The sequence below is a fragment of the Cajanus cajan genome, chromosome 5 (assembly GCF_000230855.2).
Source record: "Cajanus cajan strain Asha chromosome 5, NIPB_CcT2T_4, whole genome shotgun sequence".
Lineage (NCBI taxonomy): Eukaryota > Viridiplantae > Streptophyta > Magnoliopsida > Fabales > Fabaceae > Cajanus > Cajanus cajan.
In genome coordinates this window covers 53,548,659-53,573,476 of record NC_138521.1, presented here as the reverse complement: position 1 = coordinate 53,573,476, position 24,818 = coordinate 53,548,659, and the positions used below count along the sequence as shown (strand labels likewise).

The 24,818-nt window shown below is 27.6% G+C and overlaps 1 long non-coding RNA gene across 1 annotated transcript; it reads left to right on the top strand.

Moving 5' to 3' along the window:
• The first annotated feature begins 506 nt into the window (after window positions 1-506).
• Window positions 507-2,010, top strand: LOC145958366 (uncharacterized). Its single transcript, XR_014434103.1, has 2 exons — window positions 507-1,328; window positions 1,683-2,010. It is a non-coding gene; the product is annotated as an uncharacterized LOC145958366 (long non-coding RNA).
• The last annotated feature ends 22,808 nt before the right edge of the window (window positions 2,011-24,818 follow it).

Here is a 24,818-nt window from a genome sequence, read left to right as displayed (position 1 = left end):
CTTTTTCGTATTGCAGAACTCCAGGAGGAAATTTATGCCTTGAAGCAAGGTCCACTCACTGTCACAGATTTTTTTACTACTGTAAAGTAGGCATGGCAATCTAACCCGCCCCCGTGGGTACCCGCCCAAACCCGTCCCGATTTGGATGGGGAAAACCCGTGTTTATCGGGTTCGAGTTCGGGTTCAGATTTTCCCCGATTGATAAAATTGGGGGGGCGGCGGGGGCAGGGATGTTAATACCCACCTCGCCCCCGCCCCCGCCCCGCTTAATAATATAATTAAAAAATTATTTTTATATATATAAACCAAAATTATAAATATTTATATTGTAAAAATTTATATGATTTTACTTTTCTTTTATTTTTTTAAAATTGTTCATATTTATTTAAAAGAAAAAAAGAAAAAAATAGGAGCGGGGCGGGGGCGGGGCGGGGAAACCCGAACCCTGCCAGGGGCGAGTATGGGGACCCAGATTTTATCCCCAGCGGGTATCGGGGGCAGGGGCGAGGGCGATTTAAATTTGTGGGGGCAGGGACGGGGAACGTAAAACCCGCCCCCGCCCCGCCCCGTTGCCATGCCTACTCTAAAGGCATCTTGGGAGGAACTTGATAATTTTCGTCCTTTTCCACCGTGTGATTGCCAAGCCCGTGTTTACCATCAACATGATTTTATTATCCGCTTTCTCAAGGGTCTTGATGACAGATTCAATGTTGTTCGTTCCCAAATTTTACTAATGGATCCTCTACCTTCTGTTAACAGATTCTTTTCCATGGTCATTCAAAATGAATGACAGCATGCTACTATCTTTTCTCCTCTAGATGCGCCAAATGACTTTGCTAATAATGTCATTTCCCCTTTAGCAAATGCCACTGACGCACGTTCTTTTTAGGGTAAAAATTGCAGTGGTGGAGGTGGTGGACCAAGCGGCGGAGGCAGTGGTGGCCAAACCCAACAAGCCAGATCTTCAAAAATGTGTGTTTATTGTAAGAGAACAGGGCACACTGTCGACGTTTGCTATAGAAAACACGGTTACCCTCCTGGTCATCCACGATATCCGGGTCGTCCATGTTTCTACAACCCCAATGGTGGTTCTTCTTCTAGTAGTCCTTCCTCTGTTAACTACACAGCCACCGATGACCAACTTTCTCTGTCGCAAAAATCTGTTGAGCAATAACATGGACCAGGTCTTAACTTCACTCAGGCCCAATATCAGCATTTAATGTCTCTACTCCAACAAGTCATAGGTGGTACAAATAGCAATGAGCCTCATTCTTCCACTCGGGTCAACCTCATTCAAAAAGGCCCAAATTCTTTTTCTAGTCCTAGTGGTAACACGCCTTTTATTTTTTGTAGTGTCACACCACAAACTTCCCATGTCCTCTCTTTCAATTCATTATATAATTCTTCATCTTGTATTGTGGATTCTAGAGCAACTAATCACATTAGTTGTTCTCTAAAAAATTTTCAAGTTTTTTTCAAAAATAAAACCCATTAATATTCATCTACCCAATGGGTCCATAGTCACTTCACATTATGCTAGCACGGTTCATTTTGCTCCAAATTTTACAATTTATAATGTGCTTTATGTTGCAGATTTTAGCTTTAATCTTTTTTCCATTTCAAAATTCCTTTCAACTGTCAATCACAAATTAACCTTTTCGGGTCTTTTATGCCAAATCTAGGAACTGAGCACAATGAAGATGGTTGGTTTGGCTAAGCTTCAACAAGGTCTTTATCATCTGGTCACTCAACAAAACTCCAGTCACACACCTTATGTTCCTTCTGTTAATCGCCTCTTTGTTTCTACCATCAACCACCACAATATTTGGCATTTTCGTTTAGGACATTTATCCAACACAAGACTCAATGTTTTACATGAACAATATCCTTTTATTTCCAAGCCTATTAATGAACCTTGTGATATTTGTCATTTAGCTAAACAAAAGCAATTATCATATTCTGTTAGTACTAGCAAAGCCTAAAAAATATTTGATCTTATTCATATGGATATATGGGGCCCTTTCTCTCAAGTTTCTATCCATGGTCACAAATATTTTCTTACAATTGTCGATGATTTCAGTAGATTTACATGGGTTGTTTTATTAAAAACAAAAGCAAAGGTCCAAATTAATATTGAAAATTTTATTGCCTTAATTGAAACACAGTTTGACTCTAAGGTAAAAATTCTTCGTTCTGATAATGGCCTAGAATTTTCCCTAAAAGACTTTTATGCCACTAAAGGTATTATTCACCAAACAAGTTGTCCTTACACCCCTCAACAAAATGCTAGAGTAGAACGCAAACACCAACATATTCTCAATGTTGCCTGGGCACTTATGTTTCAATTTGAAATTCCTAATAAATTTTGGTCCTATGCCATTAAGCATGCTGTTTTTCTCATAAATCGGGTTCCCTCACTCGTTATACAAAATAAAACTCCTTTTGAGTTAATTTTTAATAACAAACCTGATTTTTCTAGTATCAAGTTTTTTGGATCTCTTTGCTATGCTTCCACCCATACTCCTTGAAAAGAATTTGACCCACGTTCTAGACGTGGTGTTTTTCTTGGTTTTCAAAATGGAACAAAAGGGTACATTATTTTGGATTTAGATTCCAAAGAAATTTTTTTGTCTAGAAATGTCATATTTCATGATGCAATCCTACCATTCAAAAAGCCCAAGCCCAATGATATTTTTGAGGCTTTGCTAGTACTAACAGAATATGATATTTTTGAGGTCCAAATTAATATTGAAAATTTTATTGCCTTAATTGAAACACAGTTTGACTCTAAGTTAAAAATTCTTCATTTTGATAATGGCCCAGAATTTTCCCTAAAAAACTTTTATGCTTCGAAAGGTATTATTCACCAAACAAGTTGTCCTTACACCCCTCAACAAAATGCTAGAGTAGAACGCAAACACCAACATATTCTCAATGTTGCTTGGGCACTTATGTTTCAATATGAAATTCCCAATAAATTTTGGTCCTATGCCATTAAGCATGCTATTTTTCTCATAAACCGGGTTCCCTCACCCGTTATACAAAATAAAACTCCTTTTGAGTTAATTTTTAATAACAAACTTGATTTTTCTAGTATCAAGGTTTTTGGATCTCTTTGTTATGCTTCCACCCATACTCCTTGAAAAAAATTTGACCCACGTTCTAGACGTGGTATTTTTCTTGGTTTTCAAAATGGAACAAAAGGGTACATTATTTTGGATTTAGATTCCAAAGAAATTTTTTTGTCTAAAAATGTCATATTTCATGAAGCAATCCTACCATTCAAAAAGCCCAAGCCCAATGATATTGTCTTTAACACCACTCCACCTCTTCTTTCTGAAGCATCCATACCTTTTCACAACAACACTTACCCTCATGTGGACCCCATTTCAACACCAAACACGTCTACTTCTCTTCCTTTGCCTAATGCATCACCATCAACCACCCACCTCAACTCACCATTACCATCACCACCCACATCTAATTCGCCTACGCCCACCACATAACCCATTCCTCAGCCACGCCGTTCAACTCGCATTCCTCAACCATCAACTCAGCTTCATGACTTTGTTTGTAGCACCTTTACTGCTTTGTTAGACCAACCATCCTTAGAGTGTGAATATCCAATTCAAAAGGTCATTTCTTACTCTCAGTTACCTCCATTTGATTACAACTTTGTCATGTCTCTTTTCTTTGAAAGTGAACCCGCTACCTACAAAGAGGCGATTCACAACCCCGGTTGGATTGACAATGTTGAGATTGATGCTCTGAATATGAATCAAACCTGGGACATTGTTGTGCATCCTCCTAACGTTAAACCCATAGGATGTAAATGGGTTTACAAGATAAAACGCAAAGCTGATGGTAGTATCGAGCGCTACAAAGCACGAGTTGTTGCCAAAGGGTTCTCTCAAATTGAGGGGATTGATTACATGGAGACATTCTCTCCTATGGCAAAGATGACTACAATTCGTGTTGTTTTGGCCTTAGCATCAATCAATCGCTGGCACTTGCAGCAATTAGATGTTAGCAACGCCTTCTTGCACGGAGATTTGGCTGAAGATGTTTATATGGCGATTCCTCCTGTCATTCATGGCTACTCTAGTTCACATTGTTGTAAACTTCGCAAATCTCTATATGGACTGAAGCAAGCTAGTCGACGTTGGTATGAGAAAATTTCCCTTCTTCTTTTATCTTGTGGATATCAGCAGGCCTAAAATGATCATAACCTCTTTGTTAAAAATCATGGAGCTGATTTCACAGCCTTGATAGTGTATGTTGATGATATAGTTTTAGCAGGTAATTGTTTGCATGAAATTGATACTATCAAGCAGATCCTAAATTCAAATTTTCACATAAAGGATTTAGGAAATCTTAAATATTTCTTGGGTTTAGAAGTCAATGTTTCAGATGCTGGAATTTCAATTTTCCAACAGAAATATTGCTTAGATTTTTTATCAGATTTTGGTATGTTGGGATGCAAACCATCCACCACTCCAATGGATTGTTCACTACGTCTTCATCAAGATTCAAGTGCACCATTGTCTGATCCCCTCTCTTATAGACGTTTAATTGGTCGATTGTTGTATCTTACAAGCACGCATCCTGACATTAATTTTCCTGTCCAACAACTAAGCCAATTCATGTCTAACCCAACTCAAGTTCACTTCCAGGCCGTTATGCAGGTTCTTAAATATCTTAAAGGCAGCCCCAGCAAAGGCCTTATGTTTAGGCGCGATTCACAGGTTCATGTTCTGGGTTTCAGCAATGTAGATTGGGCTACCTGTGTTGATTCTCGTCGGTGATCTGTTACAGGATATTACGTCTTCATTGGCAATTCTCTAGTTCCTTGGAAAACCAAGAAACAAAACACAGTATCCAGATCTTCTTCCGAAGACGAATATAGGGCACTTGCTTCCACCACATGTGAACTGCAATGGCTCATTTATTTACTGTATGATTTGGGAATTTCATGTTCAAAGCAGCCTGTCATGTATTGCGATAATCAAAGCACTCTCCATATTGTTGCCAATCTAGTTTTTTATGAACGCACAAAACATCTGGAAATTGATTGTCATCTCGTTCATGAGAAAGCTCAGTCGGGTCTCATGCGCTTGCTACTTGTTTCATCCTCCAACCAACTTGCAGACATGTTTACAAAGGCTCTTCCCCCTCGCTTATTCACTATTAATTTATCCAAGCTAGAGTTGCTTGACATTCACTCACCTCTAGCTTGTGGGGGGGTAAAACAGAAGAAGCCCAATGCTTTATTAGCCCAATCCATTCCTCAGCCCAAGGATTATTCCTCAGTACATTCTTAGTTTATTTTCTATTATGTTTGTTGTAAATATCAGTAGCTTCTAGATGGTATTAGCTGTATATTGTAAGAATATTCCTTTATTTTATTGTGTCCTTGCTGATGCCTTTCACCTTGTACATATATTGCTCACATTGGGATAATCAATACACCGAACATTTCATCACTCTATTCTATCCTTGCACATTTGTCCTTTTATCTTTTAATATTCAATCAATATTCATATTAATCAATTGATCATTGTAACATTTATTTCATATGATACATATCTTATAATAATAATCAAATCTTACTTAGAAATAATAATTTGTTGAACATACTTAAGTTATAATAATTTGTTGAACATACTTAAGTTGAATTTACTAGATCAAACATATAAGATTCACTAAACCAAATCTACTGAAAATAATATTCAATAAAAAAAATTGCATTCATATGAAAATAAATTTTTAATATAATTTAATTCTTCTAATAAGATATCAATTTACTTTTTCAATATCTTTAATTTAAGAGAAAAAAAAGTCAACATCATTAATGTTAAATTAGTACTTTCTAAAACTTAAATATTGTTTGAAGAATAATAAAATACCTTTTCCAATTCGTTATCTTTTAATTTTTTCAACTTATTACATTCAAATAAAAAATACAAAAGTAAATTCATATTTTAAAATTGATTCAAATAAGCTATGAATGGGAAATGTGTTTTTAGTTCTTGTACTCAATCAACCGTGGCCAGGGCGATTTAATTTCATTTTGATGAATCTGGTCATACAACTTTAACAAACTTGTGAATTTAGCCGTTCCTCTCTAATAAAGTTAGAGGAATTTTGAAATTTTTACAAATATAAATCACCTAACGTACATGCACTTATAGTGTGTTTGAACTCAACATTTATATCACAACCAATATATATCCTCTGCATACTCCTCAAGAAAGTAAGTGTTTCACTTAGTCACCACCGTGGATTTTGTTTGCTCTTAACATCAATCCACACAATATTTTTCATATGCTTGACATGATTCTAAAATACACAAATATCAAGAAATAATTTTAAAGTTGTAATAGTCTAGTGTCATAGGTGAAAAATATTTGAAATTAGGCTAATAATCATATTAATTTGAAATTAAGAGATAAGTACATATAAAATCAAATATCAAATGCTCACCAATGCTATCATATTATATCACTCGGCATTAATCGTCAGTTTTCAATTTCACTCATGAACAATAATATAAACATAAAAACAAATGAAATTATACATAATTTTTTAATATAGTTTTTCTATTTTTTAATAAATCGATAAATAATTAGTATTACTTTTAAAGAAATATATGATATAAATATGTAATATAAACATTGAGTATCTAATTTGTATATTATTAAAAATATATTTAGAAATATATGGAATAGTCCCTTCAGGGACACTTTAATAAATTTAAAAATATATGATATAAATATAAATTTTAATAATATATAAATTAGATACTCTATTTATATTATATATTATACCATATACAATATGTTTATATATGTTTATTTAAAAAAATCTAAGCTAATTTATATATATTAAATTATTAGTTTATTTATAAATATTTAATAAAGAGAGTTTTGTTATAAATAATGCTTAGTATGATCATGCAGCTTACATTAGATGCCTAGCCTTTAAAGGGCTTGGACGCCTTTCTTGTAGAACCATGGGATGGCTCCTCAACCTTGTCACACATGTTTTTAGAGAATGCACATGTTTCTTACAATTATGACAAAAGAAAAAAGGTTTAGACTTTGTTTGGGCACATAGCCTTAACCAGATTTGTTGTTATGGCACTTGACGTCGTATTGAGAACTTCAAATTTACAGAAACGTGAATTATGTGCATCATAAAACAATTATCCAAATTATAATTCAATCGATAAAAGTGTTTTAAGAGGCATGTTAAACATTCTAAAAGGTAAATAATGTACTCATCAGTTACATACTCTTCCTAACTACTTACACAATAACCATCACATTTCCCTAGGGTTCTTAAAAGCCCACAGGCAATCCAAATATACAATTACAAATCAAATCACAAAATTAGAGTCATAAGCAACTTCATAACATCAATTAGAACATTAAAGAGTAATAAAAAAGACAGACACATTTTTGGAAAAATCTCTCACATGCAACACATACAATAAAGAAATGATTAGAGGTCAATCTCACTACTCAACATACAATTCACGTCCAAAACGAAATTACTCACTCTCCCCTTTTAACTTGATGAGCACTAGAAGACAGATATAGATTTCTAGGGTATTCTCCCATCGGTTCTAGTTCTCCAAAGTCTTTAGAGAGCAAGTATACGTGAAAGAGTAAAAAGTATAAGATAAAAAAAAAAGATCAAAAACTTCTTTTAAAAACTTAACTCCCTCACTCCCTCTTAACCGACAATAAAACCAATTAACCTAAGTTACAAATTTCTCCCCTCGAAATAATAAAACAAATAAATATTTTAATTACAAAACCTTATAATATACTCTTATGCATATAGAAATAATAAAAATAATTATTGAAACCAATCCAAATATTTATAACAAAATACGATAATTAATAATTAACAAAATATTTTTAATAGAAAAATAGGTTGTTACAATTTGTCTAGTTAAAACATTATTGGACACGTTGATTTTCTTTAAAGATAATTGAGTAAAAAAATTACTTTTATCAAAGTATTATAATCTTTTAAAGTGCATTGTTATCATCAAAATCTTATGAGGATAAAGACTTCCATGCTTTTGGTTCCGACAAATGAGGGTATGCTTTCTTGCTCTTTTCACATCGGAGATTTTTTCACGAGTTACCTACAAAATGTCTCGCGTATATATATTTAGCATTTTCACATTGTGAAATTATGGAGAACTTATAAGTTAAGGCTTATGTCATTATGCTTTTGGCTTTGAGATCATACTAAGCCTTTTTCTTTCCATCCTTAGTCCACTCTTCCCAATCTTTGGACGAAAATTTTCCCTTAACTTCATGCATGAAAATGAAAGGACCTTTAACTATAGTATGCCATTTTGCAAGATCAATAAACTTAATTAAGATTTTCATTATGATTTTTCAAAATGTGTAATTTTTACCATTTAAAATTGGTAGTTTATGGATAGAACCATTTTCAGCAAATCTACTTAGATTAGTCATCTTTTAAAGAACCTTGAATAAAATTCAAGGACTTGCTCCTGATACAATTGTTAAAATAGATGACTTAATCAAGAGAGAGTGAAATTAATCTTTTCATGAAAATTTATTTTCCCTTATATCTTTTGAAAACTTTTTCCTAAACCACCAATTTCGATGAGTCAAACAAATTAATCACAATACACAAAACAAGAATTAAAGATTAGTTCTTTCATATTCTTTTTATGTAATGCAATGACAATTATATTTGCAATAATTTGAGAGAGGGAGAGAATATAACAATTATACCGGTTCACTCTCAACCTTAAAGAACTACTTCCAATCCTTAACAACTCACTAAGTTTTTCATAGAATATCAAAACTCTTTTACAAACAATTTGCACCAAACTGATCTAGAACTTCTTCAAACACCTTATTCAAATAAAAACTCTATTTAGATGTATAAGTATCCTTTAGAGAAATCCTGTCTCAAAACATCACAAACTTTTCATCATGAGTACAAAGGAAAGAAATCACCTTAGGTGTGTAAACTTTCCACAATTAAGCTTTTGTACCTTTCACCTTTGAAAACAATTAAGTTGATAGAAGGTAGACGATGATCAGTTTGAAAATCGCAAAAATCTTTTTCTTTGACCACAAAAGATACTCTGTAAAAATGTTTGGATGTTTTTTTTGAAGAGACTCACATGTTCTATTTGAAGTGTTTATCTAAGCTGGCATGAGGACTCAGAATAAAAAATTGAATACATTCAATAAAGCTCCCTTGAGGAAATGGAGGTGGGGGATATTGAATGAATAAATTAGTGGTTTAGGGTCTTGAAAGAAAAATATGGGGAAATAAATGGAATATTGGAGGTAGAAACTTTAAGGAAGGAGTCAATGTGGTGGAGAGACTTGGGGAAGGTGTGTAAGAATGATGACCATGATAGTTGGTTTGAAAAGAAAATACAATGGAAATTGGGGATGGGGAAGACGTGAAATTTTGGGAAGATGTGTGGGTATAATGAGAAAAATTAAGTTAAAAATTCAACAGATTAATTATATTGGATCTCAGAGCAACAAGACTGCAAAGTAAGAGAGATAGGAAGAAGGTCACGAAAAGTTTTGGAATAGTGCTTTTAAAGAAAAGGGACAAGTTTGAGAGGGAGAAGTTGTTATTGGAAATTTTAGCAACATATAAAATTAACTAAAATTTAACAACATTATTAAAATGCTACAAAAATATCACTTTAATAATATTTGAAAAATGGTATCTAATTATGTGAACATGTTATTAAAAGTTTTTACAAACATAAATTATAAACAACATTTGATAATATATCTTACAAATAAATTAACAATATTTATATATAATAGTTAACAATTTTTAAATATTATAAATAAATAAAAAACTATTTTTGTTGTAAGAAAAGGGAACGACACAAATATTGTATATTCATCAGTAAAAGATACATATTTTTCTTCCATACGGAACATCATCTCACTAGCTCGTGATGTCAGCCTTTGTATGGAGGATGTCACTGGATGGCGTGTATTATTTATGCATGTAGTGGTATTCAAATCAATTCAAATTTCATTGATATCTACAGTAGACCTGCGAACCCTTTCCTTAGTATGTAGCTGCATCATTTCTTAAATTTAGGCTGGATTGTTTCTTAAATTTTTGTCATTTCTATATCTCTTATGAACAATACAAAACACTATGCCTCACCTTTTATTCGTTACAGAAAGAAAATGTAATAAAATATTATATTCACATATGAATAATGAACAACAGTATTCAACAATTGTAAAGTTATAGATTAGATCCTAATTTTAAATATATTTATCCAATGAAATCACTACATGTATCAAGTACGCATGGTCAATATTTCTTTTTGTCTTTGTTGATAGCTTTCATGGTCAATATTTTAGAGAAACGATACTTAATATTCAATTATATATAACACGTATACGTGCATAAGGTGTTCCCAACTTAAGGATTGTACAATCATGAATTTTAAGTGAATGTTATTCGATCCACACTTTTTCCTCTTAAAATTCAACCCTCTTGATACCCAAAATACAGCATAAGCACTCAAATAAAATACCATGAGCAATACATAGTTAAAATGCTAAAATCAAACATTACTTTAATCAGCAAACTAGCCACATGCAGTAAAAGTTTGTCATTAGATAAAGTAATTATTCTAAGTTTGTTGTCCAAAATCCAAAATGAATATAAAACTGATTTTTCCCAACCATATTATCAAATATCCATAATTATAAACTCAATCCTTATCCATGCTTTAATTAATCATTTACTTAAAAAAAGTGTCCACTCATTTAAATATTTGTAGGTTTGACTTTGACCTTGAGTTTTGAAACAAACACAAATGCAAAATATTGAGACTCAGTTTATCCTGCATGTAATGTCCACTTGAGCAGTAAAGGACGAAACCATTGACCCCCAAAAATGTAAATAATAAAAGAGAAGCGTGGAAAAACATGGGGCAACGACTTTGACCAAATTAGCTGAAACTGATTATAAATTTATAATTTACTTGGTCGTATACGTGCGGAAAGAAAATTTGACAAATCATATGTCAGTTCCATATCATGGATGACACTAAGCTTAATATTAAGAAAAATTCTGCATCCTCCGACTGAATCGTCCGAATCATATTCCCCGAACGATTAAAAAATTAATTTAAATTATAAAATATTAAATTAAATCATTATTTAATAATAAATTTATTTAAAAATATTAATATTATAAAAGTTCGGATTGTATTTCTCATTCCAAATTCGGAGGATATAGCAATCCTCTAATATTAATTACTACCAATATTGATTCTTTTCAGTATATAAAAACTGAGGCTTGATGTCTTTCGGGTACGATTAATGGTTTCTTTGCTTAAATTTTACTAAAATTGATTATATGAAAGAAATAATCAATATTTTATAGAATCAAAAAATAATTTATGTTTCAAGATGTTATTTTAGAATAATTGATTTCACTTAAATGGTAAAATAGGATCGTTATTACATTTAGTTTTTTAAAAGTAGCATTTATCTACTTACATTTATTAAAACGTTACTATAAATTAAGTTAATAGATTATTCGACTTTTTTTTTTTTTGGAAAAGTGTTACTTAAGATAGAGTAATATTTTTTTATTTAAATATTATTATTTCTAATTATTTTTCAAAGTTATAGTCTCAAATCATGTAAAAGAATGATATAAAAAGCATGTTTCTCCAATATCTCATTATTTCCTAAGATTAAAGTCTCATGTCGAATAAAAGAATAATACATAATGTGATAGAGGTGTCAAAGTGAATCAATCCGACCCACTTTGTGGTGAGCCAGAAAAATTATAACCTGACTCAATCTACTATGGGTTGGTAGGTTAGCTAACCAAACTTTTTAAAATTAAAAAAAAATAATTACATATTTCTATTTTTAGTAAATAAATTAAAGAGTTATAATTTTTTATATCCAGAAATCAAATTTATCATTGATTTAAATGCAAATATATAAGAAAATATCAATCAAAATTTCAAATAAAATTTTTGTAAAACATATATATCTATATATATGATTTTTAATAGTGGGTTAAACGAGTTAATCCGACTCACTTAGGCTTGAACCCATTTGACTCACAGGTTAAGTGAGCGGGGTTGAATTTAGCTAAAATCGGTATAATTTTTTTTCCTAACCCAGCCCGACCTAGACTTGTGGTGAGTCAGGTTGACCCACTAGGTTTCATTACTAGAAAAATTAAAATTTGTGACGAAAATTTGTGACGGATAAAATGTTGTCACTAATAGTGACGACTTTTGTGACGGACTACTTATTTTTAGAGTTTGTGACGGATTTTGTGACGTAAAAACTTCCGTCTCTAACAATTCCGTCACAAACGGGGTCACTAATAAAAAAAGTTTGTGACGGATTCTGTGACGGAAAATTTTTAAAAATTGTATTCCGTCACAAATTCCGTCACAATCTGTGAGGGATTATGCATCCCTCTCAAAATAGAAAATTTTATTGTACAATTATTATATTTAAGAATTATGTATAAATAAAAAATATTTTGCTAAAAAATTATGAAATTAAAATATTTTTTTCATCAAAAGATTAAAAATTAAAACATAAGAAATGAATTAATTTAAATAATAAGATGCCATTTTGAAGTATAAGAAATTAAAATATGAATTAGGAAAAAACTTTTAATTTAAAAATACTTATGAAATTATAAAAAGACAATATTATTTTGCATTTTAACTAAAAAAGCTAAAAATAAATATATAAAATTATATTTATAAATTATATATAATTATATATAACTATATATATATAATGGTTGACGCTAGAAAATTCATTGTGTTTGATCATTTAATAAAAAGTACAATTAAATCTATCAATAAATATATAAAAATATTATCATCATACTTTATAATACACTTAAATGGAATAATTTAATATATATTATATAATTAATAAAAGGTGAATATATATATATATATATATATATATATATATAATTAATTATAAAGTGTATTATATATATTATATAATACACTTTATAATTAATACTTGTATATTAGAAAAAAAAAGGTGAAAATAATATATATTATATAATTAATAAATCTGGAATAATTTAATTATTTTTTATTTAAAAATTCGTAAAAATAAAAAAATTAGGATTTTGTGACGGATTTTGAATCCCTCACAATTTGTGACGGATTTTGTGACGAATTTTTTTTAAAAATTGTATTCCGTCACAAATTCCGTCACAATTTGTGAGGGATTACGTATCCCTCTCAAAATAGAAAATTTTATTGCACAATTATTATATTTAAGAATTATGTATAAATAAAAAATATTTTGCTAAAAAAATAATTAAAAAATTATGAAACTAAAATATTTTTTTCATCAAAAGATTAAAAATTAAAACATAAGAAATGAATTAATTTAAATAATAAGTTGTCATTTTGAAGTATAAGAAATTAAAATATGAATTAGGAAAAAAACTTTTAATTTAAAAATACTTATGAAATTATAAAAAACAATATTAATTTTCATTTTAACTAAAAAGCTAAAAATAAATAGATAAAATTATATTTATAAATTATATATAATTATATATAACTATATATATATATATATATATATATATATATATATAATGGTTGACGCTAGAAAATTCATTGTGCTTGATCATTTAATAAAAAGTACAATTAAGTCTATCAATAAATATATAAAAATATTATCATCATACTTTATAATACACTTAAATGGAATAATTTAATATATATTATATAATTAATAAAAGGTAAAATATATATATAATTAATTATAAAGTGTATTATATATATTATATAATACACTTTATAATTAACACTTGTATATTAGAAAAAAAAGGTGAAAATAATATATATTATATAATTAATAAATCTGGAATAACTTAATTATTTTTTATTTAAAAATTTGTAAAAATAAAAAATTAGGATTTTGTGACGGAATTTGAATCTTTCACAATTTGTGACGAATTCTGTGACGGATAACTTTTAAAAATTGTATTCCGTCACAAATTCCGTCACAATCTGTGAGGGAGTATGTATCCCTCTCAAAATAGAAAATTTTATTGTACAATTATGTTAAAAGATAGATGAAAAAGAGAAGGATAATATATTTTTAATACAAAGATGAAACTATTACTTTGTAATACATTGTCATTTGCATTTATTTAAACTTCTTTTAATTTTATAATTAGTTTAAAAAATATTTATGATAATTTATAATATATAATTTATAAAATAATATATGAAAGTAAAAACATTCCTTAATAAATTAATAAAGATGTGACTCTAATATAGCAGACCAATATCTGTGAATGCAAGTAATGTAAAAATAATATATATATATATATATATATATATATATATATATATATATATATATATGGTTGATGCTGGAAAATTTATGGCACTTGATCATTATTTTGGATTTAAGTGTTACATGTATAATTTTAATAAATATTATAAAAAAATCATTATTTATAATATTTTTTATTAATTAAAAAATTAGTTAAAGGATTATAAGTATTAGAATTAAAATTAAATTTATAAAATCAACTAGTAATCGAATATAAGGTTTTAGTAATAGATTACAAGTTTCACAATCTAAACAACTATTTTTTCTTTTCGTTTTTCCTCGTGTAACCGTTTCGAATAAATTGTTTTAATTTTCAAATTATATTTATGCATTACAGTTTCGGAGTCTATTGTCCTTTTCTTTTTTGTGGAGGATATCACACTGAACTCAGTCCGTACGTATTGGGTAGTTTGGTCCAATCAACATTATTTTTTGGTCTTAATTTTTGGATGACTTAATTATCAAATGGTTTGATCTTTTCTTTTTATTTTATTTTTTTTGGAAAAATAACGCAGACAAATATAAGTTTAGTTTTTTTAAAAAAAATTTACTTAAGTGGTGTTATGAGAGAAATAAATTTTAAAATATATTTTTCATTTAATTATTTATAAAAATAATTTTATATTCAAATATTTACTAAAAATATACTTTGAAATAAAATATATTTTAAAAATTTTGTTAATTCATTATCATTCATTCACTTGATTAAAAAGTGATAAAATATAATTAATTTTCAATTAATTTAATAAAATAAAATTCTAAAATAAATTATATTATGATTTTAATTATGCATCTATTTTAAATTTATTAGTTTGATGTTTAATGATGTTTGATATTATTGTGATAAAAATTGATATTCTTTCATATTTATATATATATTCTTAAATAAGTACTGAACTGATAAGGTAGTTCAGATGGCTAGAGAAGGATTTTTAAGGTTAGAATGAGTAGAAGGTAAGGAGTTCGAATCTTACCACTGTCAATTATCTGAAAATTAATAACTAATACTTGTAGAATAGAAAAAAAAAAGTGAAAATAATATATATTGTATAATTAATAAATATTGAATAATTTAATTATTTTTTATTTATAAATTCGTAAAAATAAAAAAATTAGGATTTTGTGACGGATTTTGAATCCCTCACAATTTGTGACGGATTTTGAATCCCTCACAGTTTGTGATGAATGCGTTCCCTCACAAATTACGACGACTTCTTAGGCCGTCACAAATTACGACGGAATTTTACTCAAGTATTAACATTTATTTAAGTAATTTGTGACGGAAAATTTATTAGTTAGTAACGGCATATTTCCGTCACTAATTGTGACGGACTGAATTTTTCCATCACTAAATATTTTGTGACGCCATTTTTTGTGACGACCCAAAATCCGTCACAAATTCCGTCATTAATAATTTTGTGACGGATTTTCTTTAATTTTGTGACGGATTCTTTCCGTCTCTAATTTCCATTTTTCTAGTAGTAATTTGGCTCATTTCAACACCTTTAAATGTGTGTGAGTATAAGGGATTCATTTACTCTAAGAGTAAGTCTATCTAAACTTATCATGTTCAATAACTCGTGTTTTACATCAAATTTCAATGATCCATTCATTGAATTTAAAGTTTTTAATGCATAGATCAAGTGTAACATTGTCATTTCATAACTTTATTATTTGATTTAATAGTTGCTATTGAAAGCTTTAGTGCTAAGGGAAAGAGACCCTGAGATCACGTTGATCTCTAGAGAGTTGGATCAAAGATAAGTAGAGTAGGCTTAGGAAAGGTATAAAAGAAAAACTCTCAAACAGAAGTTCATAATTCAAGTTTTTCAAGAAATTTATAGAGAAACTAGAGAGAGAATTCCCTCTTCTTTCTCCTTCCCTTCTTGTCCATTTTTACTTAGAACCTTCATTTTCTCCATTCCTCAATTGACTCTAGTAAAGGTGGTGAAGAAATCCGAGCTCCAAGGTCGATTCAAGTTTGTGGTGTGAAAATTCGCTTCTTCTTCTCTTACGAATTAATTCTTCAAGAGGTAAAGGAAGTTGTGATTTCGAATTTAGGTGTACATTCTGTGTTGATGATGTTTGGATTGAGTTGGTTGAAGGTGTTGAATGATTTAGAAGATGAAGTGGAAAAGGGTTTTCATGGTTTGGAGAAAACATGATAAATTGAGTTGATTCTTGTTTGGATGCTTATTGTATGATGTTTTTAATGACGAAAATGAGTTGTATATGATGTATAATTATTGTATGTTGCATTGCATGTTGTTGGGCTGCTGATTTTCAGGTGTTTGAAATGAAAATAGTTTTTACAGAAGTGTAGAAACCAATATCACGTCAAGCATGCCTTCAAGGTGTCGGGCGGGTTCCAAAGATAGGCCTTTGTTTCACTCATGCTGGATGTAGGTTTGGTGGTGCCAGACGTGAAGAGAGAGACTTATCTCAAGTTGAAATTACATCAAATGTGAGTTGAATGGCACCAGATGTGAGATGAAAGGATGATCTCTATTTGAGATCACGTCAAGTACTGGTGGAATGGCAATGAGGATGAGTCAGGCAAAGAGCTCTTTTCCTGATTGGAGTTGGGCTTGGGTGTTTCCATGCAAGGCGCAAGACTAAGGGTACTCTCTACCTCAATCATGTCGGGTGCAAATGGTGCAATGTCGAATGTGGGCAAGATAGGGAACTCTCTACCTCAGTACCACCAAAGGCTTAGTGAATGGCACCAGGAATGAGTTGTATGATTAGAAGTTGTTATTTAATTTTTTTTTCAGTTGATTGATGATGAATAAGTTGCGTGATATAAAGTTGATTGCTTGAGTTGTTTGGCAGCTAATTTATGATAATGTAGTAAGTTGAACATGTTGTGAAGTTGTGAACTGTTTTATGTTGACTTAAGTTGATTTATGATATTGTACAATCAAAATTGTGAATGTTGCAAAGATATTCAATGTTTACATTGTTTAAGTTTTTATGTTGCAAAGTTGAAAGTTAAATGTTGTATAAGTTGTATTTTGCTAAAGCTAATAAGTTAAATATTGAAAGTTGATAAAGTTGTTAAGTTGATAAGCTATAGATATGTGGATTAGGTAAATGTTTTAGCGATGATGCATAGAAACTAGCGGAGAGTTAAAGATTTTTTGAACTTAATATCCCACTGTGCAGATATAGCCTCGATTGGAAACCATTCAGTAGGTAAGTTGGTCTTTGAACGAGTAAGTTGTTTTTCAATTGTTTCTTCTAGGTCTTATGTGGTATCTGTGTGTGGCTAAGGTCGAAGCACACATATATAAAGCGACCAACCAAGTAAAGTACCGAGTTAGAGACTTAGTCTCTAACCTAGTATTGGAGGTTTGTGGTATTTGGAGGGTAGTTAGTGGATTAATCTCATAGATGGCTTAGTGTTGTAGACTAATGTCGTGGTAGGTCCATATTCAAACTATTTTATCTTAACATAGTATCATACTTTCTTGTTTAAGTGACAAAACCTGAGAAATCAATCTAGCTTATATATGTTAGGCGTTATTTTTAGCCTTGTGCTAGTCATTGTTTCTAGCCTCAGTGTCAGTTGTTATTAATGGTATTATACTAGTCGTTGTGATTCGGTAGGGTCATGCCACTTAAACTACTCACCTTAATATGTAGGAGATCTTTGTAGTTAGCATGCGTGACGATGCATTAGATATGATGTATAAGTTGTTATGTTGTAAGATATTAAGTTGTTGCATTGAAACTATTGTTCTATTGTAAGTCCGTTGTTTTTGGTATTATGACATCCATTGTGATTTAGTAAGGTCATGCCACTTAAATTGTTCATCTTAAACTATAGGAGATCTTTGTAGTTAACATGTGTGACAACACATTAGATATGATGTATAAGTTGTTATGTTGTATATGCTATAAGATGTTAAGTTGTTGCATTGAAAATGCGGTTCTATTATAAGTTGTATGTGTGTGTATGTATGTATGTATGTATGTATATATATATATATGTGTGTGTGTGTGTGTGTGTGTGTGTTGTGATAACATTGTTTATAAGATGTGATGTTGAATTCTTTTCATTAGCTTATCTTGTGTTTTCCTTGTGGTTAGAACTGCGATGATTATACTTGGTACGGGAGCAGGACAAGATTAACAGGATGGTTTGCACAGTTGGAGGATAGTCACATTGGAGGTGACTAAATTTTGTTGTGGTTGACTACTCTTATGTAGTCAAGTTTTGCATAAAAACTCACCAACGTTTAGGTTTATTTTACTCTTAGTACTATGTTTGTATATGGTTTATATGTACATAATATTAGTCACTAACTATATTTTAAACCTTATTTCGATGCATGTTACTTAGTCTTTTGCTACGCAGTAGTTGTTTAGTAGTATGTGTAGTGACCTATTGGGTCATTACATCAAGTCTAAAAAAATTTTAAAAAATTTAAAATCATTTGATACTTCATTTCATTAATTTAAATTGACGGATATATAATAATAAAAATCATTTTATACATTAATTTTAGTTAATGAAATAAAGTATCAAATAATTTTCATTTTTTTTAATTTACAAACTTGATCTATGCATTAACAACTTTAATTTCAATGATTGGATCATTAAAATTTGATGTAAAACATTAATAAAAACACATAAAGAGTATATAAAACAATAAAGTGAAACTTAACATAAACGAACATTGATATTTGATTTAGATTTAATGATGACTAACTTAAGATCTCTTCAAACATAAAAGATTTGTAGATGGGGGCCATAAGATATAAGTGACGGTGTATTAAAACTAATTATTATTTTATAAAATTTACAAAATTTTAACATTATTAAAAAGCTATACAATATAACTTTAATTACATTTTTAAAATGATACTATTAATATGTAAAAACTATTATTAAAATTTTTAATAACATAAATTTTATCTTATATTTGTAAAATTTTTAAATTTTATCTATTCATAAAGAGTTTTTTTGGTTTAATGTGGATCCTTAAATTCAATTAGAGCTTGAGTTATTTTGTTAATAAGTGAATTTTTTCTTATATTGTCATTTAATGATAGATATACATGTAAAGTAAGTTTGTTGAGCAACTCCAATGGAAGTTGTTTGTCCCATGAAGCAACTCAAGTCCCGGTTTCTTGTCATTGGAAGACTCTGATGTGGCAATATGAGTTGCTTGAAGAAGAGAGAGAGTAGTTTCTTGAAGCAACTGTTCCTTATTGAACATATTTGGAAACGTTTCGGAAATAATATTGATGAAAATTAATTTCGTATAATGTTTATATATTTATTATTGCTTTATTTTATTTTTAATATCTACTTATTGTGTATTTTTTCTCGTAATTTATTTTCTTTCATTATAGTGCAATTATCTTTTTTAATAAAAATTTAAATTTGGTTCATAAATGATTAGAAAAAAAAAAAATTTAAAAGTTGAATTTCTTAAAGTTTCTTACCATTGGAGTAAATTTATGCTTGAGTTGCTTAATGCTGACATGACATACTGGAGACTACTTTTTTTATTTTTTAAAACATGAAGCAACTCAAATAAGTTGCTTCCATTGGATATGCCTTATAATTTACTAGGTCGATGATAATTTTTTATTGATTGATATATTGTATAATTTGTTAAATTGAAAATATGTACGGATTAAATTCTAAAACTTATTTTTGTTAAGCTAAGTTTACTTTTTGTACGTACGTTACTTGTCTATACTTAACCCAATAAATAACATTTTCTCTCAAAATTAAGTGTTAAACTGTTAATCATAACTGATTTTGTGGTTCTGATTCTTCCAAGTTCCAACAAATCATACCGGTTATAATTCGAATCGAGGTAAACCCATTGAATAAAGTGAAATTCTCCAAAGTAACATAAGAAATAAAATAAGAGTGAAATTTTTGTAATATTTTTATTTTGTAATCACAATTCAAATATAAACCAATATTTCAGTCGTACAATATATATGTAAAATATTTATATAATAAATTATATATAAAAAATATTATATAAATTATCTTTCAAATTTTATAAATTATATTTAAAATATATAAATTATATTTTAGATTTATATACTAAATTTATATTGTAACATAGTTGTTAATTATTTATAATTTATTTTAAAATTATTAAAATTTAATTTATAAATAAATATGATAAATAAAAGTCAGTTAGATAAGAAGTTCAAAAAGTTTTGATAAATTTTTTTATCAAATTTATTTTAAAAATATTAAAATTTAACTCACTAATAAATATGATAAATAAAAATAAAATTATTTAAAAAGTTAAAATAATTCTAAAAACACTCACATTTAAAAAAAAATACTCTCAGACAATATAAAAGAAAAAATGTGTATTTAATATATAAGATTTGATGTTACTTAAAAAATAAAATAAAAAATTCACCACTTGAACTTATATATATAACCTCTGACATGAATCTGAATGGAGTTGTGCCTCATTTTCTTAAGAGTGATGCTATATCATTCGAAAAAGACGTCGAATCATCCTTCAATTAATAATTAAAGGCCAACAACCCACAAAACGATACCAGGTACGATGAAATGTAATTTAAATACCAACATTTTAAAAGATTGTTTGATGTTGACATGTGTTTGAGAAATGATAAAAGAGAGTTCATGTTAGCAAAATTTATCTATTCTAGTGTTATTAGCCCAGGTGTGGCCTTTTGGGTTTCTAATAGGTTATTTTTTTTAATTAGATTTTAAAACAGTTGTAAATAAAATTATATGGAGTTGTCCACTTCAGTATCAGCTTGATGCTACACTTAGATATTACAAATATAAGCTTAATTCGTTTCAAAACTTTCAATTAAGTTGTGTTACGAAACAGACAAATATTGTTGCTCATCTTTTAACTTGGATAACAAATTTGCACGCTTTCCTACAATTTTTTTTTTTTTTTTATATTCCTACTTGTATTAGATTATTTACACAAAAATAAATTGATCTGTAAAAAAATGACATAAAAGTCTCAACAAAAAATTATAATATTAGTTATACTTATAACACGAGAAGCTAGCTGGCTGGCACTTGTGTTATTTGATTGTAAACACATAACTAGTGTTTAAAACAAGGTTTAAATGTATTTTTATTCTCTAATATAATATTAGAGTAATTTTAATTTTTAATTGATTAATTTTAATTACAATTATATAATTTTGATCTTTTAATTTTTAATTTAAACAGTTTTACTCTATCTAAATATTATAATTACGTGATTTTAATTTTTTTTATTAAAAATTTAATTATTTTTTGTTGACGTGTGTTAAAAGGTGACATGATGCATATATTAATATTTGTAATTAATTTTATTGTAATATATTTATCTTATGTAATATAATTATATCTTTATAAAAGTATATTAATATATACTAATTTTTATATGAAATTATTAATTATATATATAATTATTAAATTTTTAATAAGAAGAATTAGAATTGTAGAATTATAATATTTGAAAAAGCAAAATTATTCAATTTAAATTTGAGAAAATAAAATTATATGATTTTAATATATAAAAAATAAAAATGCAATTAAAGCTTAAAGATAATTTCGTATCAAGACTAAGATTTCGTATTAATTAAGTATGTGCTTAATTTTTTTTAAGATTTAAATATGATTTTAGTCCTCATAAAATAGATAATTTTTATTTTGGTTCTTGTAAATTTTTTTTTTATCCTTCTTCAATTTATAAACATTATTTTTTATCTTTGTAAAATGAGTAAATTTTGGATTTAATTCTTATAAAATATTTTTCTTTAATGTCATTCCTCTAAAATATAAATTCATTATTTTTAGTCTCTAATGATCATTTTAAGATAGATAAATAGTATCCATTTTAAAGATTTATAAAAAAATTTAAAAATATCAAATATTAATATGATATCAATAATAGTTATAAATAACACATAACATAAATACCTAAAAATAAAAATAAAAATTTATTAATTTTATAGAACTAAAATTATAAAATATTCGTATTATTATTATAACCACCGTGGTTTCAGCCATTGTGAACGAAAGATGGGATGAGCTCATGATTTTGACAAATAAGTAATTGGGATCTGTGATTCAAAATGGATGATTATGGAAAATGGATCCCCTGACTTTGTGGAGGGAAAGTTAGGGTAACTTAATACATTTCAACTGTTAGATTTATAATAAATGATCAGATTGTGACACGTGTACATTTAAGTTAAAATATATATTGTACACGTGTCACAATCTGATTTATTTTTATACATTTAATAGTTGAGACGTATTAAGTTACCGTAACTTTATTTCCCTAAAGACAGAGAATCCGGATCCATGATTATGTGATGATCATTCATTGATTCAAAAATATCGACTCGCTACGCAGCAAATAGCAATGGATGGAGGATATTCAAACACAGAAGGTCCGTTTCAACTTTCAAACCACATGCTCTAGATTTAAATAAATAAATAATAAAGAAAAACCAAAACCATTTATTCCAGCTTTGAATTTTAAATAATCGTGATTCGTCACATAGGGATGGGGATTGAACTGACAGCGGAAAAAATAAATATATATCCGAGGTGGACAAATTTTAATTACTTTAATTTTAGTATATTGTCTGTCTACAAAAAAATTATACAGTAAATTAATTAAAAATTATTATATAATTATTATAAAGTCAATAAATTTATCATTTGTAAATGTAAAATTGCTTTGACTAAATTGTAATTTAATTTTTTTATTTTATAATTCGTAATTTTAATTTTTCTAATTTAAAATAAAAATATTTAATCTTTATTTTTAAAAATATAAAATTTTGATCTTATCATCAATTTAATGTTCATTTTTAAATTTTAACTTTTTTTTAGTAAGCTATCATCATTTAAACAATATGATATTAAATGACATGAAATGTAAGAATAAATTTTTTTTTAAAAATAATATACAAAATATCATGATTTGTATATATTTGAAAGAGCGATTGATATTATTTTATTAATAAATTTTATATATATAAAAAAAGTAATCAATCATTCTAAAATTTACTCTTTTTTTTTTATTAATAGATACTACAAATTTTTATTTTATCTTTTATAAATAAACACCCACAACTCTAATTTCATTCTAATTGATTTTGACATTTAAGAATTTATTATTTTTACAAAGTTTTTATATTATCAATTTAAAGTTAAATCATTTATCTTAAATATCAATCACTCACTAACCTTTTCTTTTTTATGTTACAATTATTTTTTAAAAATATAATAAAAATATGAGTTTAGAAAAAAAAATGATAAAAACAATAAAAAGAAGTTTTTATTTGATTTTTTCTTCTTCTAAATTATATGGTTTTTAGAATATATGAAAATAAAAGTAATATATATGTACCAAAAAGAAGTGTGATTTAAGATAAATAAATGATTAATATTTTTTATCTTAGTAATTTAATCTCAATATAATATAAGAGACTTAAAAAAAGTAATTAAGATAAAATTACAATTAAGGTGTTGATTTGTAAGAATGATAAAGATTATGGATAAATTATAATAAAATTAAAGTTTATGGTACCTATTTACTAAAGTTGAAGTTTGGTGTCTATTTACAAAACAGATAAAGTTTAAGGGGGCTAAATACTTTTTTTCCTATTTTAAATATTAATATTTAATTAATAAATAATTATGATAAATAAAATTAAATTGGATAAAAAGTTAAAAAAATCCCTACAAACTCTACCATTAAAAAAAAACCCTAAAAATATTTTCACATGAGATAGATGTTCATATTTAATATATAAGAATTGATAGTGTTAAATAATAGGATAACAAACATCATTTTAAATAAGTTAATAATTATTTTTTTAAATAAACTAACAAGCTAGAATGCATGGAGTCTTAGCTTTGAATTTTGATGCTATTATTGTAATTCTGATGAATTAAAAAAAAACTAATAAATTAATTTTTAACTTGTTTGTAAAAAAAAGTGATTTACTCTAATACCATTAGAATTTAGTAAAAAAAACAAGACTATCAACTCTTATATATTAAATATAAATTACTATCTAACACAAAAGTTTGTTTTAGGAGTTTCTTTAAAACAAGTTTTAGAGATTTTTTTTTTATCTAATTCAATTTTTATTTATCATAATTATTTATGAATTAAATTTTAATAATTTAAAATAAATTATCAAAAAATAAAAATAATCTTTTACTATAATATAAATTATTTACATAAATCTAAAATATAATTTACATATTAAAAAATATATTTTTAAATAAATTTTAAATATAATTTTTATATTTAAATATAATATTTATTTATATATATTATTTATTATAATTTTTTAATTATATATAATAAATATTTAACGGACTAAAATACTAGTAAAGAATAAATCCAAAATGTCTCA